A 15,037-nucleotide genomic window follows, 5' to 3' on the forward strand; every position below is an offset into this window, starting at 1 on the left:
TCCGACCGAAGCCCGAGCCTCAGCTCCCAGCCCCGCCCGCCCCGGCGGGTGAGCAGACAAGCCTCTCGGGCTGGAGAGTGCTGCTTGGCGCCGAGCCTCCGTGCGGGAACCTCTCCGCTTTGCCCTCCGCACCCCTGTGGCTGCGCTCTCCTCCGTGGCTCCGAAGCTTCCCCCCTCTGCCACCCGCAGTCTCCGCCCGCGAAGGGGCTTCCTAGTGCGTGGAAATCTTTCCTCCTTCACGGCTCCCTCCCACTAGTGCAGGTGCCGTCCCTATTCTTTTGTCTCTGTTATTTCTTTTTTCTTTTGCCCTACCCAAGTACGGGGGGAGTTTCTTGCCTTTTTGGAGGTCGGACGTTTTCTGCCAGCGTTCAGTGGGTGTTCTGTGGGAGCAGTTCCACGTGTAGATGTATTTCTACTGTATCTGTGGGAAGGAAGGTGATCTCCGCGTCTTACTCTTCCGCCATCTTCCCGAGGACCAGATTTTATGTTTTTTGAAGTCAAGTCCTATCTAGTATTTCTGCATTGGGATTGGGATCTACTCAGAGATCATGCTGATATAATTAATTTCATGTGTGTGTCAGTGACAAGCTAACAGGGGCAACTGATGGAGTGACCAAAGACATAAGTGACAGAGGTAGTGTTTGAACTTGGACAACATAACTCCAGAGTTTAGCTTCCTAACCATGAGGCTAGAATGCCTCTCTAATGGCCACACAGAGGGGAGACACAAAAGCATATGAAACCCTGAGCAAAACTTGAGAAATAATATTCACATAAACTTCTTAACCTTCAAACATGTTTAATACAAGAAGTATCTATTTAGAATAATACGCATTTGTTTCATTATTTTACCCAGTAGAAAAAGTCAAGACGGAATTTTGCTAATACACATCTAAATTTTCAAGCACAAGGTTCTGGTTATCCTGTAACTAAATAAGTTTTCACGTTTTTGTTCTTGAAAGCCAATTCTTTGTTTAATGAGAAGCAGGCAGAGCTGCACACAGAGTACAGCTACAATCTGTGATAAAACCACGTACACCTAGTTCTAAGCATTCCAAATATGTTTAATTATATATTCTGGCTTTTGTATTTCTTTCTCTAGGACAATAGATCTGTTTTATTATATATGTATGTATTTTTGCCTGGAACCACAGCTTCCTGAGAAAGCACCAAATGGACAGGAGAAGCAGGAATGGGGGTGGCTTGGGGTTTCTAATCTAGGGATTCCCTTAGTCGGAAACTAATGATGTTTCACAATGCAGGCACATCTTTAATCTCTCAATGAATAATGTATAATGGTTTAGAGAAAGATATAATAAAAGATCCCTATGTTCCAAAGCCAGTAATTTGGGAGTTATGCTAGTTCCTCCCTCTCTCGCCCCTAAACACAATCTGTCACCAAGCCCTACCAATTCTAGCTGCCAAACTAGTCTCTTTCCTTTGCAGTCTCATTACAACTGCCTTAATTTAGGACCTAGACTCAGTTGGTCTTCCTTTCCCCTGCTCACTTTTGCCTCACTGTCATGACAGCTATACTTTTCTTAATATATTGTTTCTCTATTTTAAGTGTCACCACCGGGACCTCCCTGGTGGCGCAGTGGTTAAGAATTGACCTGCCAATGCAGGGGACATGGGTTCTAGCCCTGGTCCGGGAAGATCCCACATGCCGCGGAGCAACTAAGCCCGTGCGCCACAACTGCTGAGCCTGCGCTCTAGAGCCCACGAGCCACAACTACTGAAGCCTGTGTGCCTAAGAGCCCGTGCTCCGCAACAAGAGAAACCACCGCAATGAGAAGCCCGCGCACCACAACGAAGAGTAGCCCCCGCTCGCCGAAACTAGAGGAAGCCCATGTGCAGCAACAAAGACCCAATGCAGCCAAAAACTAAATAAATAAATGAATTTTTAAAAACCCCAAAAAACAGTAACATTTTAAATGTCACCATCAACCTCTCCCATCCCACACCTGATTAAGTCCTCAGCAAGCTTACCTCCTATCTCCCCATTGCTTGAACTATATTCCAGTAATTCGCTGTACAAGCCAATCTGCTTCATACCTTCTAGGCTTTGCTTCTTACCCATTTCCTCTGCCTGGAATTCCCTTTTTCCTCCTAGACAAAGAGGGCAAACTGTTGTATTTCTCTCAAAACCTAGTTCAAAGGGAGTCTTTCTAGCCCCACATGCAGGGATTTCTCTGTGTATTACCATTACTGTCTTATATGTGATCTCACAATCTATCTCTGATTATTTTAGTTTTTTATTTGTATGCCTTGTTCAGTTTGGATTTCCAGACATTGCACAAAATGCCTGACACAAAATAGGTGCACATAAGTTAAGGAATGATTGCATTCATCACACTGTATAATGGTCTGTAGCTATGATAAACGCTTTTAGGTGTGGATAAAACTTGAAAATGTTTTATCTCCCATAAAATGTTTTCAAAAGCCAGATGCTTGGAGTTGAAATAACTTTATCGTCTCTGTCTCCTGTAGCATTTGTTCACTCTTTGTCTTTTTTTTTTAACTAATTTATTTATTTATTTACTTTTGGCTGCACTGGGTCTTTGTTGCTGCGCACGGGCTTTCTCTAGTTGCGGAGAGCGGGGGCTACTCTTCATTGTGGTGCACAGGCTTCTCATTGCGGTGATTTCTCGTTGTCGAGCACAGGCTCTAGGTGTGCTGGCTTCAGTAGCTGCAGCACACAGGCTCAGTAGTTGCAGCATGCAGGCTTCAGTAACTGTGGCTCGTTGGCTCAGTAGCTGAGCACGGGCTTTGTTGCTCCGTGGCATGTGTGATCTTCCCGGACCAGGGCTCGAACCCGTGTCCCCTGCATTGGCAGGCGGATTCTTAACCACTGCGCCACCAGGGAAGTCCCTCACTCTTTGTCTTGAGTCATGGAGTAAGTGCAAAAATTATTTCATCTACCACAAGTCTTCCTGTTGTTGAAGTTATGTCGATAGGGTGTAATGGAATCAGAGAAAAACTAGCTGACCAATTTATTTGCCTTATTCTGCTCTTGTCCCGTGTTTCAGTTGTCTAGTCCAGATAAGCCTAGGTGTGTCCAAGAAATTTGATTTTGAAAATGAACTTGAACTGCCTAGATTATTAGGCAGAACTGTTAACCTCAACAGTCAAATTACAAACGTTTGAGATATAAAACAAAATGCAAATGTATTAATTAACAGTGTAAGATATAGACATGTTCAAAGGCCTTGCTATTTCTATCCACTCCTGCCTTCAACAGAAAGTAAAATTAGAAATCAGAAGGCTGTTTGTTGAGTGTGAACTTGGAACAAGGGGAAACTGCCAGTCTCCTGAGATATTTCTTCCAGACCAGAAAAAAGCCAGATGAACTATCCCTGCCTTCACTGTAACAGAAAACACTTATCTTCCGGGACCTGGACATACTGTGTCTGGCAGAGTAAATGATTTTCTCCTGGACAGTGCAAGAGAAATACGACCAACTTTCTGTTTTGGGGGATGGGTTTGGTCACTCTCATTGCCTAGATTCTTGCCTTCTGCTAACAATTTTGTTTTGTTTTGTTTAAACAAGATGTAATAAGCAGTGACCTCAGAACGCACCCCCTCTCACTCTTGACTTTCTCAACCACTTTTGCTACTTGACCCTTTGTCCTGATCTGGCCTTGTTATCCTAGTTATGATTTTCACTTTCTCTTGATCACCTTACAGGTAGACCAGGGAATAAAAATAAGCAGTCACCCTGACAAGATTTGGATGGTCGCAGTTTTCTCAGGCATCTAATTATGATCTGTCTTCTCTAAAGAAGACAGGTCTCATCCTCCATATTTTTAACTTACTGATTTTATTCTTAGAGAATAACATTCTGGATGTACCTAACAGTAGTTCCCTAGATACTGACTATACTTGACACATGATGGTCTTGACAACTACTGCCCCAAACTAATTTTTTGAAAAGGAAGAGGCAAATTTAAACATGAAGAGCTGAATCTTTCTCATAATTATCCTTCAAAACACTTCTCTTTCTGCCCCACTTAAAAACAGAAGATGGGAGGTGACCTTCATAAAGTTATATTGGGGGGGGCTTCCCTGGTGGCACAGTGGTTGAGAATCCACCTGCCAAGGCAGGGGACACAGGTTCGAGCCCTGGTCTGGGAAGATCCCACATGCCGCGGAGCAACTAAGCCTGTGCGCCACAGCTACTGAGCCTGCGCTCTAGAGCCCACGAGCCACAAGTACTGGGCCCATGCGCCACAACTACTGAAGCCTGCGCACCTAGAGCCCGTGCTCTGCAACAAGAGAAGCCACCGCAATGAGAAGCCTGCACACCGCAACGAAGAGTACCCCTTGCTCACCACAACTAGAGAAAACCCATGTGCAGCAACAAAGACCCAATGCAGCCAAAAATAAATAAATTTATTTTTTAAAAAAAGTTATATTGGATAGAATTACTCACCACCAAAGGCTAGCAAGACAGGCTTTCTGTTCACATCGCCTCCCGCAGTGGTTTTCTGTGGTTACAGAGGCTCAGAAGAGAGTGTGTGTGCAGGTATTCTCTGTGTGGCTCCAGAGCTGACTTCACTTTTTTTTTTTTTTTAATTCCACTCTTGGGATGCCTGACTTCTTGGTTGGCCACAATTATTCATGGCCTTGAAGGGCATAACTTGTTCATTATCTGCATTATCTTTCACATCTGTACAATAGGAATCAATATACTTGGTCTTGATCTACTATACAGATATAAACTAAGGTCAGCTCCTAAGAAGAAAGAAATTATTCAGTGTATTCTTTTTCTTCAGGTTTTAATCCTGGTTTCTGAATTTGGGGCACTTTTCTGAAATGTGATTCTAATTTTTCATATAATACACATACACAAAAAAACTAAGCCTCTTTCAGTACGTGACTCACAACATTTTTCTACCCACATGCAACTTTTAAAAATACCTTTATACAAGCATATTTTGGTGTTTAACCATACTATAGCTGGAGACTTAGAAATATTAAATAGGGAGTTCCCTGGTGGCCTAGTGGTTAGGATTCCAGGCTTTCACTGCCATGGCCTGGGTTCAGTCCTTTGTCGGGGAACTGAGATTCCCGCCAGCTGCGTGGCCAAAATAAATAAATAAATAAAACTCTCGGCTGTTCCTGGGAGGATCACTTGTTTCGGGGACCCTTTTCAATAGATTGACTACCCTCCTACCCAGCCTAGATTTCTGATGCTTCCCCCTCCTCATCACAAAATAGTTATACATCTGTGCTAGGGACCATACAGAGAACACTAAAGGAAATGGGCTTTATCTTTAAGAAGTTTACATTTTTACAGAATACACTGATATGTAAAATATGAAGAGCAAAAACAGTAGAGTAAGTCATTATACAATTAGTAAAATAGATTTAGAATGTCTGTATGAGGGATAATTGTATTTAGGGTTCATAAAAATAGATGAGGCCGATGTTACTGACTTACACGTATAGAATGGGTAGCAGTATAACCCTGTGATGAATAGATGAGGATTGCAGCGAGACAGACCTGGGCTCATAGCCCAGCTCCACCACTTACTCGCCATGTGACTAGTTATGTGACAGCATCCTTTGGACCTCTGGCATTTAACTGATCTAAGCCTTCATTTCCTCTTCTGTAAAATGGGGTTAATGAAAACTTCTTGTTTGTTTCTTAAGTAATAAAAATCATATAAAGCACTGAGCACAGTGCCTGGACATAGTGAGAGCTCAACAAATAGTTGTGTTTTAGAATTACAATGCTTTGTATTTATTCAAAGAGTTTTCAGATACATCATCTCACTTGATCTGGACACCAATTTTGTAGAGAAGATGAGATAGGTATTATATACCCCTCACAACCCCCTACACTCACATCCACCTTCCAATTAGATGAGGAAACAGAGACACAGAAAATTGGAATGACTCGCGCAAGTTAGTGACAGAGCCAGTACAAACACTGGTCTAGAACTCTTTCCACTCCATGTCACCAAATAGGAGGCCCAGCCACAGGCGTTCTCAGGACTAGACAGAGTGACATCATGTAAACAATTACTGCTCTCTGACTAGCCTAGGAAAACATGAAAGCTTTCAAGGACTATCTGAATGGCGAGAAAAAGGTAACTTTTGGATGAGGTGAGGGATTGGTACCTAGCTCTGCTCAGGAAAAAGCTTACCAGAGGTGTATTCTAAGGGGACAAATCCTAATCCTAAAGAAAATTTTATCAAATGTGCCTTAGGAGAGTAGAGATGTATCAATTTTTTCTATACACCGAGGATATTACCCACTCACAGAACTGTAATAAAGATTAACTTGGGTAAAATGCATAAAAGAATTTGTACATGGAGCTGTTAGAGAAGCTAAGGTGCTGGAAATAAAGAAAATAGAAAAATTTGGCTCCTCTATTCTTTTTCCTTTCATATATCCTACCCTACATCATGTAAAACACCTTTACTTTGTTAGATTGGCTGAATTTACATTAATTAGGGATTCACTTGGGCTAATAGGCAACCTTTTTTTTTTTTAACAGTATGAGGGCTTTTTGTTTTTTATAAAGTTATTTATTTATTTATTTTTGGCTGTGTTGGGTCTTCGTTGCTGCACGGGGGCTCTCTCTAGTTGCGGCGAGTGGGGGCTACTCTTCTTTGCTGTGTGTGGGCTTCTCTCATTGCGGTGGCTTCTCTTGTTGCGGAACACGGGCTCTAGGCGTGCGGGCTTCAGTAGTTGTGGCTCTCGGGCTCTAGAGTACAGGCTCAGTAGTTGTGGTGCACAGGCTTAGTTGCTCTGCGGCATGTAGGATCTTCCTGGACCAGGGATTGAACCCGTGTCCCCTGTATTGGCAGGCAGATTCTTAACCACTGTGCCACCAGGGAAGTCCCAATGGGCAACGATTTTTTAAAAAAATACTTATTTGTTTGACTGCTCCTGGCCTTAATTGTGGCACTCGGGATCTTTGTCGCAGCATGTGGGCTCTTAGTTGTGGCATTCTGGATCTAGTTCCCTGACCAGGGATCGAACCCAGGCCCCCTGCATTGGGAGTGCGGAGTCTTAACCAGGGCACCACCAGGGAAGTCCCAATAGGCAATCATTTTTAAGGTACACATGGTTTTGAAGTTTACTTACTTACCAGCCATTTATAGATTAATATATTGTTTAATCAGATTGCTTTCCTAATTTTTAAATGACACCGAAGAAAACAGAAGAATTTTGGTAAGGAGAGGAGGCAGGCAATTTAAGGATAAAGAGTAATTTTGGGAGTATGCAATATTGGGGTCAATCAACTAGTAGGTACTCAAGTAATCTGAGAACAGAGGACTCTCAGAGCAGAGAGTTGCAGAGAAGGAGATGGTAGAGTCCCAAAATTATTGTATGGCAAAATAATTTTCCAGAGTTATGCCTGTATCCAGAGAAAGTATGGAAGTATTTTTCTTCTTCACATTCCTCTTGCATAAGGGGTCCCTTATGCATCCTATAATTTTAACTTAAGGTACCACTCACTGTTATTTGACTACATAATGGCTAAACAGATATTTGTGGGCTGGCCTGGCAGGTTATATTGTTTCTACAGGAAAATGATTCCTGAGTTTTAAATAAGCAGACTAAAAATCGCATTTTTTTTTAACTTAGGAAATACCTATGTTTATATTATACATATTGATATGGCGTGCTGATGTCTTTAAACAAGAAACAGGCAGCTATAACAGCATTTATTCCTTAGGTCTCTCAAAATAGAGTACACGTCTTGATTTCTACTGTTATTCGCCAGTGTATTTTTCTGTATTACTTTTATTTTTTTTTAATATTTCTTCCTTCCTTTCTTTCTCCCTCCCCCGCCCCTGTTTCTTTCTTTCTTTCTTTCTTTTGCTGGTGCCAGGTCTTAGTTGTGGCATGCGGACTCTTAGTTGTCCCAAGCATACTGGATCTAGTTCCCCCTCTAGGGATCGAACCTAGGCCCCCTGCATTGGGAGCACAGAGTCTTACCCACTGGACCACCTGGGAAGTCCCTGTATTACTTTTAAAATGTAACAAAAAAGCAGTGGAAACTGATATGTTTTGTATTTTTTAAGGATAGTTCTGGTTGTTTATTTGCATCAAATTGGTTTAGAGAAATTGTTCAAAATAAGGAGGCCATCCTCTGAAAATATCTAGTCTAATGCTTCACAAATAGAATGTTGAATAAATTTAGGTATTTTTTTAATAGAACTGGACAGCAATATCTCCTGGAACTCTTTGCCAGTCATCAAGCTATCCCAAAGATACTTGATTTCTTTCTCTGAATACACTTTCTTCCTAACTTATTTGTAACCATGATTGTAAATCCCAAATATGCATGGCACCATATTCAGTACAAAAATTTCAGAGCAAATGACATTTATTTGGCATTACCCTTATCCTAGCTGATCTCCTTCATTTTTCATTGAATTTAAGTCAAGTTTACCAAATTGTGAGTTAATCTGAGGCAGCTTCTAAAGTATCACATTAACACTGAAGACATTTAAATACAAGAGAGGAGAGGTTTTTGCCTCTCCCTCTCCATCTTAGTCCAAGTTACCACTGTCCCTGAACTGGCATTTTACAATAGCCTCTGGAATTGCTTTCTTTGCTTTCAATCTGCCATCTGCAATCAAGTCTCAATACAATGGCCAACGTGATTTTTTTTTTTTTAATTAGGCTGTGTCATTTTCCAGCTTAAATCCTGCCAAGCGCTGGCAATTGTGCTTAAGATAAAATCCAAGTTTCTTACCATGACCTATGAGGATCCCTTTTCTTGTCCTTACCCAGTTTACCCCCTTTTTTGTCCTTCTTCCATTCATTTCTAGAGTCCAACCCCCTTGGCTCCTCTGTGTTTCTCAAGGAAGTTTAGCCTGTTCCTTACCCCGGTCTTTGCACTGTAACTTCCATCAGATGCCTGACTCCTGGATTTCACAAATCTGGATTCTTCTCTTTCTTCAGATCTCAGTCATTCCCTGATCATCTCTGTAACGTGGCCCCCAGACCACCTAGTTTCTCTCTAGAATATGATCCTGTCTTATTTCCTTCATGGGACTTGCACTGAGTACAGTTATTTTAATGCTGATTATTTTTTTAAAAAATATTTATTTATTTTTGGCTGTGTCGGGTCTTAGTTGCCACATGCAGGATCTTTTGTTGTAGCGCCAGGGCTTCTCTCTAGCTGTGGTGTGTGGGCTCCAGAGTGCTCAGGCTCAGTAGTTGCACACATGGACTCTCTACTTGTGGCGCACAGGCTCCAGAGGGCCTGGACTATAGTTGTGGGCCTAGTTGCCCCGCGGCATGTATGATCATAATTCCCCAACCAGGGATCGAACCCACGTCCCCCACACTGGAAGGCGGACTCCTAACCACTGGACCATCCGGGAAGTCCCTGAGTACAGTTATTTTATTTACAGCTATCACTCTGTCTTTTCCTTCCCACCAGAATTTAAGCTCTATGGCAGCAGGGATCTTGCCTTGTTCTTAAACACTGTCACTGAGAATTGTTCTGGTGCATATGGTAGTTAAACTGACGATATTTTAAACTCTTATAACCTATATTTTAGAATAGGAGACTTTAAGTACTATAAAGTATAACCTTTTCATGTTATAGATGATAAAAATTAAAGCATAGAGAGATTAAAAAACATATTTGCTAAGTTGTAAGACCAGTACTAGAATCCAGTTTTCCCAACTCCACAACTTCACATGACCTCTTGATTATAGCTGGCTGCCCTGAATTCTCCCCAGTTCTTCAGCTAGCTTGATCATATTTCTCCTCTTCCTTCCTTATACACTTTTTTCTAAGCTACTGTTTTCTTCATTCATTGCTGCTAACATAATTTATTTATTTCTGAAGCTTGCTACCTTTATTATTAACTCTATGATGCACTTTGTGATGCTAGTTATGAAGACTATCTTATGAAAATAAACGGTAACATGTGAAAAAAGCCACAGCGTACAGCAGTACCGCACACAGTGAATATAACAAAGGCTCAGTTGTGCTGTTTCAGGGAAGAGTCAATAATTAGTAACACATTTCTAAAGGTCTCTCTTGCATAATTTTTGTGTCCAGATGTCTATGACATTTGGGTTCTAAAATAGAGTTCCAAATACCACACATTCATGCACATTTTCCAAGAATAATTGGATGATTTTTGAATCTTTCTATTTAATAAACATCAGGACTAAAGATGGGCTACTTCACAATATCAAATTTATTCGTTTTAAACATCCATTTTGATGTGGAAAGTGTTTGGAACAAACACAATTAAAAGAGTGCCAGATTGTAAATCCTTTGAAGTTTTTGTTTATGATATGTCTCTTCCAACTGCTAGTAGCGTAAAAATGGAAAGTAATTTACATAAAATTTTTCAATTCACATGTTCTTGGAGATGAACTTTTTCTTTTCTTTTTCTTTTTTTGTTTGAGTTTAACTATTAACGATTCCCTCAAAACCCTTTGGTGGATCCCCACGGCCTGGAGTATAAAGTCCAAGCACCCTAATAAGGTACAAGCTCCTTTTCCTGCATCTGGCCCTGCCTACCTCTCCAGCTTCAATAGTTTCCACTCCTCCAAGGTTTATGCTCCAGGAACACTGAACTGCTTGTGATTCCTGGAACACAGTGGAATGCTTCTTTTTTCAATGTCTCTGTCCATGCTGTGCCCTTTCCCTCCACGTCTCCCAGCTTAGTCCTATGCACCTTTAAGTTCCGGTTCATGCACCACTTCCTGTAGGAAACCATCTCAAGTTGGGTGATGTGGTTCTTGGGAGCACAACTCCTCCGCTGGATGACACTGAATTGTAACTAACTGTTTATTCATGTGTCCTGTTGGGCCGTGGACTACTAAAGGGGGCTCACCTTTGTCTCCATGCCATTTAGTAAGATTTAAATAAAAGAAAAATGAATAAATAAGGGATTTTTTGCATAGAAAAATTAAATTACAGAAAAGCAAAGGTTAGACTTCAGTGATTGCTAGGTGCAAGAAAACCTCAATTAATTAGAACCAGCTAACTGCCTGGATTTACTGGAATTTTTGAAGAGAGAAGATTTACACTGTTGATGCTTAAAAAAATCTTAGGAAACAAATGGTTTTACCAAGGATCTCTTACAAATGAATGAAAGAATGAAAAAACAGTTTCTAGGGTATGTCATAGCATAAGCAAGATTTAGCACAAACTTCTCAAACTTCTATGTCTATTTCAGTGGCTGCCAATCCTTCGAGAACTGGGGTTCCTCAAAATAATTTAAAATGACCTTTAATCTACTACTGCAACCTGAGTATCTATGTATACATAATATAATAATGATGCTATATGAATATTTTAAAATGTATGTTGATATTTGAGATTAATAAGATATAAAACCATTTAAAGCAATACTTGATTCACAGAACCAACGTCATTATATATTTTCTCAATCCTTGTATTCAGACATTCATTTGACAAATATATATTGGGAGCCTCTTGTGTGCCAGGCTCTGTGTAGGTCCTGGGGATTCAACAGGGAACAAGTTAGTTGGGGCTTCTGCCCTCAAGATATTTACAGTCTAGTAGGAAAGAGATAAACAAATAACACATTGAATGAGCCCTAGGAGAAAAAAAATGGGAGCTATGGTAGAAACCAATAGGAGAGAAGAAAACATATTCAAAGAAGGCTTTTCCAGGGAAGTGATTTTAGATTGAAATCTAATGATTAAGAAGCAGCCAGCAGGGAAAGAGTTGAGGGAATAGCATTCTAGATAGAGGGATCAGCATGTGCAAAGAAAGGTCCAGTCAAGAAAGAACCTCAAATGTTTTGAGGGACAGAAATAAGTCCATTGTATTGATATATAGCACACTAGGCAAAGAGTGAGGTAGAGCTGGGGACAAAACCAGCTCATTCAGTTTGGGGCATCATAAGGATCAGATTTCCCTCTAAATCACAGTGGGAAAAAAGTGGAAAGGGGTAGGCTACTCACTGTCTATCTAAATTACTTAATACAGTACTAACTTGTGCTGCGTGTAAATAAGCACTTAATTGTGTTTCCCAGATACCCAAGTATTATTTATGAAAGTATTTATCTTTCAGAATACAGAAAGAACACTGGAATACTGAACATTTCCCCAAAATGTGAATAATTTATTCTAACAGATCTAATCAAGTGTGTATTGATAGAAGCTTGGACTTAACACGACACCCTTCTCAAGCAACCGTAAATGAATATCCACAGCAACGAAAGGGCAATTTTTTTCTTTTTCTTTAACTCTGGGCACATTGGTTCCAAATGGCACATTTTGTCCAATTGTTTTTGTCCTGGCCATGAAATTTCAAGGGTTGTGACTTGAGATAGAGCTCATGACAGAAGCAGATGCATTTAGCCAGGGATGGATACTGTCTTCATACTTGAATTCCAGAGGATCACTATACTGTTTGCTCTAAATTCATTCTCATTGTTTATTCTCACATAAGCTGAATTTTTGTGCCCCCGAGGTATTTTTCCAAATGAGGAGGAGGATATGTTTCCACATCCTTTTGTGTTTGAAACACAGTCTCAAACTTAAAATAAGAATATGGTGATCATAAACATACCTTAATGAATGCCTACATAGTATTTTATGATTTTTAAACACCTTCATCCATTTATGACTGCATGGATCCCATAACTGGAGGCATTTGCCCTCTACAGTACTCTGAGGAGACTGAGAAATCAGCTGTCAGTGATTTCCCTGGGGTCTCTGGAGCTTTGGTGATGTAAGCGCTTTTCTTCATCATGTTAAAATTAGGAGGAAAGAAAAATCTGCTGAGTTTGTGTTTTTTATGGCAATAAGCCAATTTTCCTTTCCATATGTTGCTTGCCCTTGGGCACTCAGAAGGTACATGGGATTCATTTCCACTGAAGGAGAAGACTTAGAACATGGGGGAAAATTGAATGAGACAGGATAGTATGATTAGCTATTACTATGATCTGCAAGAGAATATAGAAATTAGGACTGGAGGCTGGGGATTAGGAAAGGGCACAGTCAGGCTGGCATTCAGGAGAGCATGTAGATTTTCTTGATTTGTTGTGCAAAACAGGAAAGTTGGAACTGCAGGCTCTCACTGAGATCACACTCCAGTAGATTTCAGGCTAAGAAGTGAACCATCGTTGGGTTAAGTGCTCTGATGAGGGAAGTGGAGATTACTGGGATGGTAGCACATGTGAAGGACGTGGGGCCTGTGAGGAGGTAGGCTTTCTGGAGGAAGTCCTTTCTAAGCTGAGATCTAAATAATAAAAATGGAATTCCAGGCACAGGAATGGGATGGGGTGAGCTAGAATGTGGAGCCTGGAGGAGGAAGCGCTTCTGCAAAATAGAGTTAAATGGGAGGTGCATTCCAGGAACTAAACGTAATTCAGTGTGCTGAAGCATAGCATGCAAAGAAGGGGGCGGGCAAGGGGTGATTAAGAGAGGAGGTTGGAGCTATGTATCCATTTATTTGTTGTTGTTGTTTTTAAATTTATTTATTTATTTATTTATTTATTTATTTATTTATTTTTGGCTGCGTTGGGTCTTCATCGCTGCACGCGGGCTTTCTCTAGTTGCGGTGAGCGGGAGCTACTCTTCGTCATGGTGCGTGAGCTTCTCATTGCGGTGGCTTCTCTTGTTGCGGAGCACAGGCTCTAGGCGTGCGGGCTTCAGTAGTTGTGACACGTGGGCTCAGTAGTTGTGACTAGCGGGCTCTAGAGCACAGGTTCTGTAGTTGTGGTGCACGGGCATGCACAGTTAGTTGCTCCGCAGCATGTGGGATCTTCCCGGACCGGGGATCGAACCCATGTCCCTTGCATTGGCAGGCGGATTCGTAAACACCGTGCCACCAGGGAAATCCCTATGTATCCATTTATGAAGGGCCTTCCAGGACAAGCTAAAGACTGATCTGAGGACAATGGGGACCCAATATGGATTTTAAGATGGAGAATGATCTTCTGAGAAAGATCAATTAGGCATCCTTGTAAAGAATGGATTGGAGGGCTCAGGTGGTAAATAGAAGCCAATAGAAAGCTGTTGCAATGATGCAGATGATAATGATGACCCGAACTAAGGCAGTCATAGTGGAGTGGGTAAAAGTGGATGGAGTTAGGAAGCGAAAATAATGAGAATTGATAATTGGTTGGAAGAAAGAGGTGGAAGAAAGGAGGCCTACGTTTGCCTAGTTTTCTGGTTTAAAGAGCTAGTAGAGGATATATCTTTTCTCTAGGAGGAAACCCAAGGCAGTTGGGTCAGTGTTCTTTGCACTAAGTCCTCTGTCTCAGATCACACTGGGTTGAGAGGGAAATCTGGGCAGCCAAAATGCAGCTATGAATCAGGTACCATAGTTGTGATTTCCCAAGAAAATACTGTTTTATGCCTATTTTCCTGATATTTCACCTGGTTTAGCATTTTTCTAGAGAAGAGTGTCCTGGTTTGGACCATAAATTATGTTCGCCCTACTTATGGGTAACTGCCCGTAGCAGGAAAAGTAAGTTAGTTCTTTTCTTGAACACACATTTTATCATTTTACCGGGGTTGCAGTCTTAAACTAGTGTGTAAAAAGGATGAGTTGGCCGGAATAATTTAGTAAAGAATCATTTTCATTTTTCATATCATTTATCTGAGTAAAATTACTGTAGAAGGAATTCTAAGTTATATCTATCCTGATTGAAAAAAGTTCAAGTATTTGATGAACTTTGTTATTTCACCTCAACTTGCCATTTTATTTTTTCAATTGTGAGTATAAGTGATTCTAAATTCTCCAAAGGGGTTTAGTAAACCACGTGGACATGGCTACAGTATTATAAATGTTTTGCACAGCCTTTTTTTCATATAGATGTGATTTATGGTAGATGAGATTGTTTTTAGGATAGGAAGCCCCATTATAGCCTAAAGTGAATAGTTGATTTCAGGGCTATGGAAAAAGAAGATATTCAGGATGTCTGAACTTGGTGAAACCCTTCTAGAACTCCGTCTTTAAAAAATCTCAAAATCTACCTAAATATTTTAATAAAAACCCTTCATTTATACATTTACAGCCCATCTTCTCCTTCCAAAAAGTATATAAGATAGCTCCAAAA

The 15,037-nt window shown here is 40.8% G+C and overlaps 1 long non-coding RNA gene across 1 annotated transcript in view; it reads left to right on the top strand.

Annotated features, from left to right (window-relative positions):
• The first annotated feature begins 1,781 nt into the window (after nt 1-1,781).
• LOC309646515 overlaps nt 1,782-15,037 on the top strand; it is a 124,185-nt gene continuing 110,929 nt past the window's right edge. The window contains exon 1 of the long non-coding RNA XR_014255413.1: nt 1,782-4,316. This is a non-coding gene — a long non-coding RNA (uncharacterized lncRNA). The remainder of the gene's footprint in view (nt 4,317-15,037) is intronic.

This window comes from Balaenoptera physalus (assembly GCF_965194825.1).
Source record: "Balaenoptera physalus genome assembly, chromosome: 17".
Lineage (NCBI taxonomy): Eukaryota > Metazoa > Chordata > Mammalia > Artiodactyla > Balaenopteridae > Balaenoptera > Balaenoptera physalus.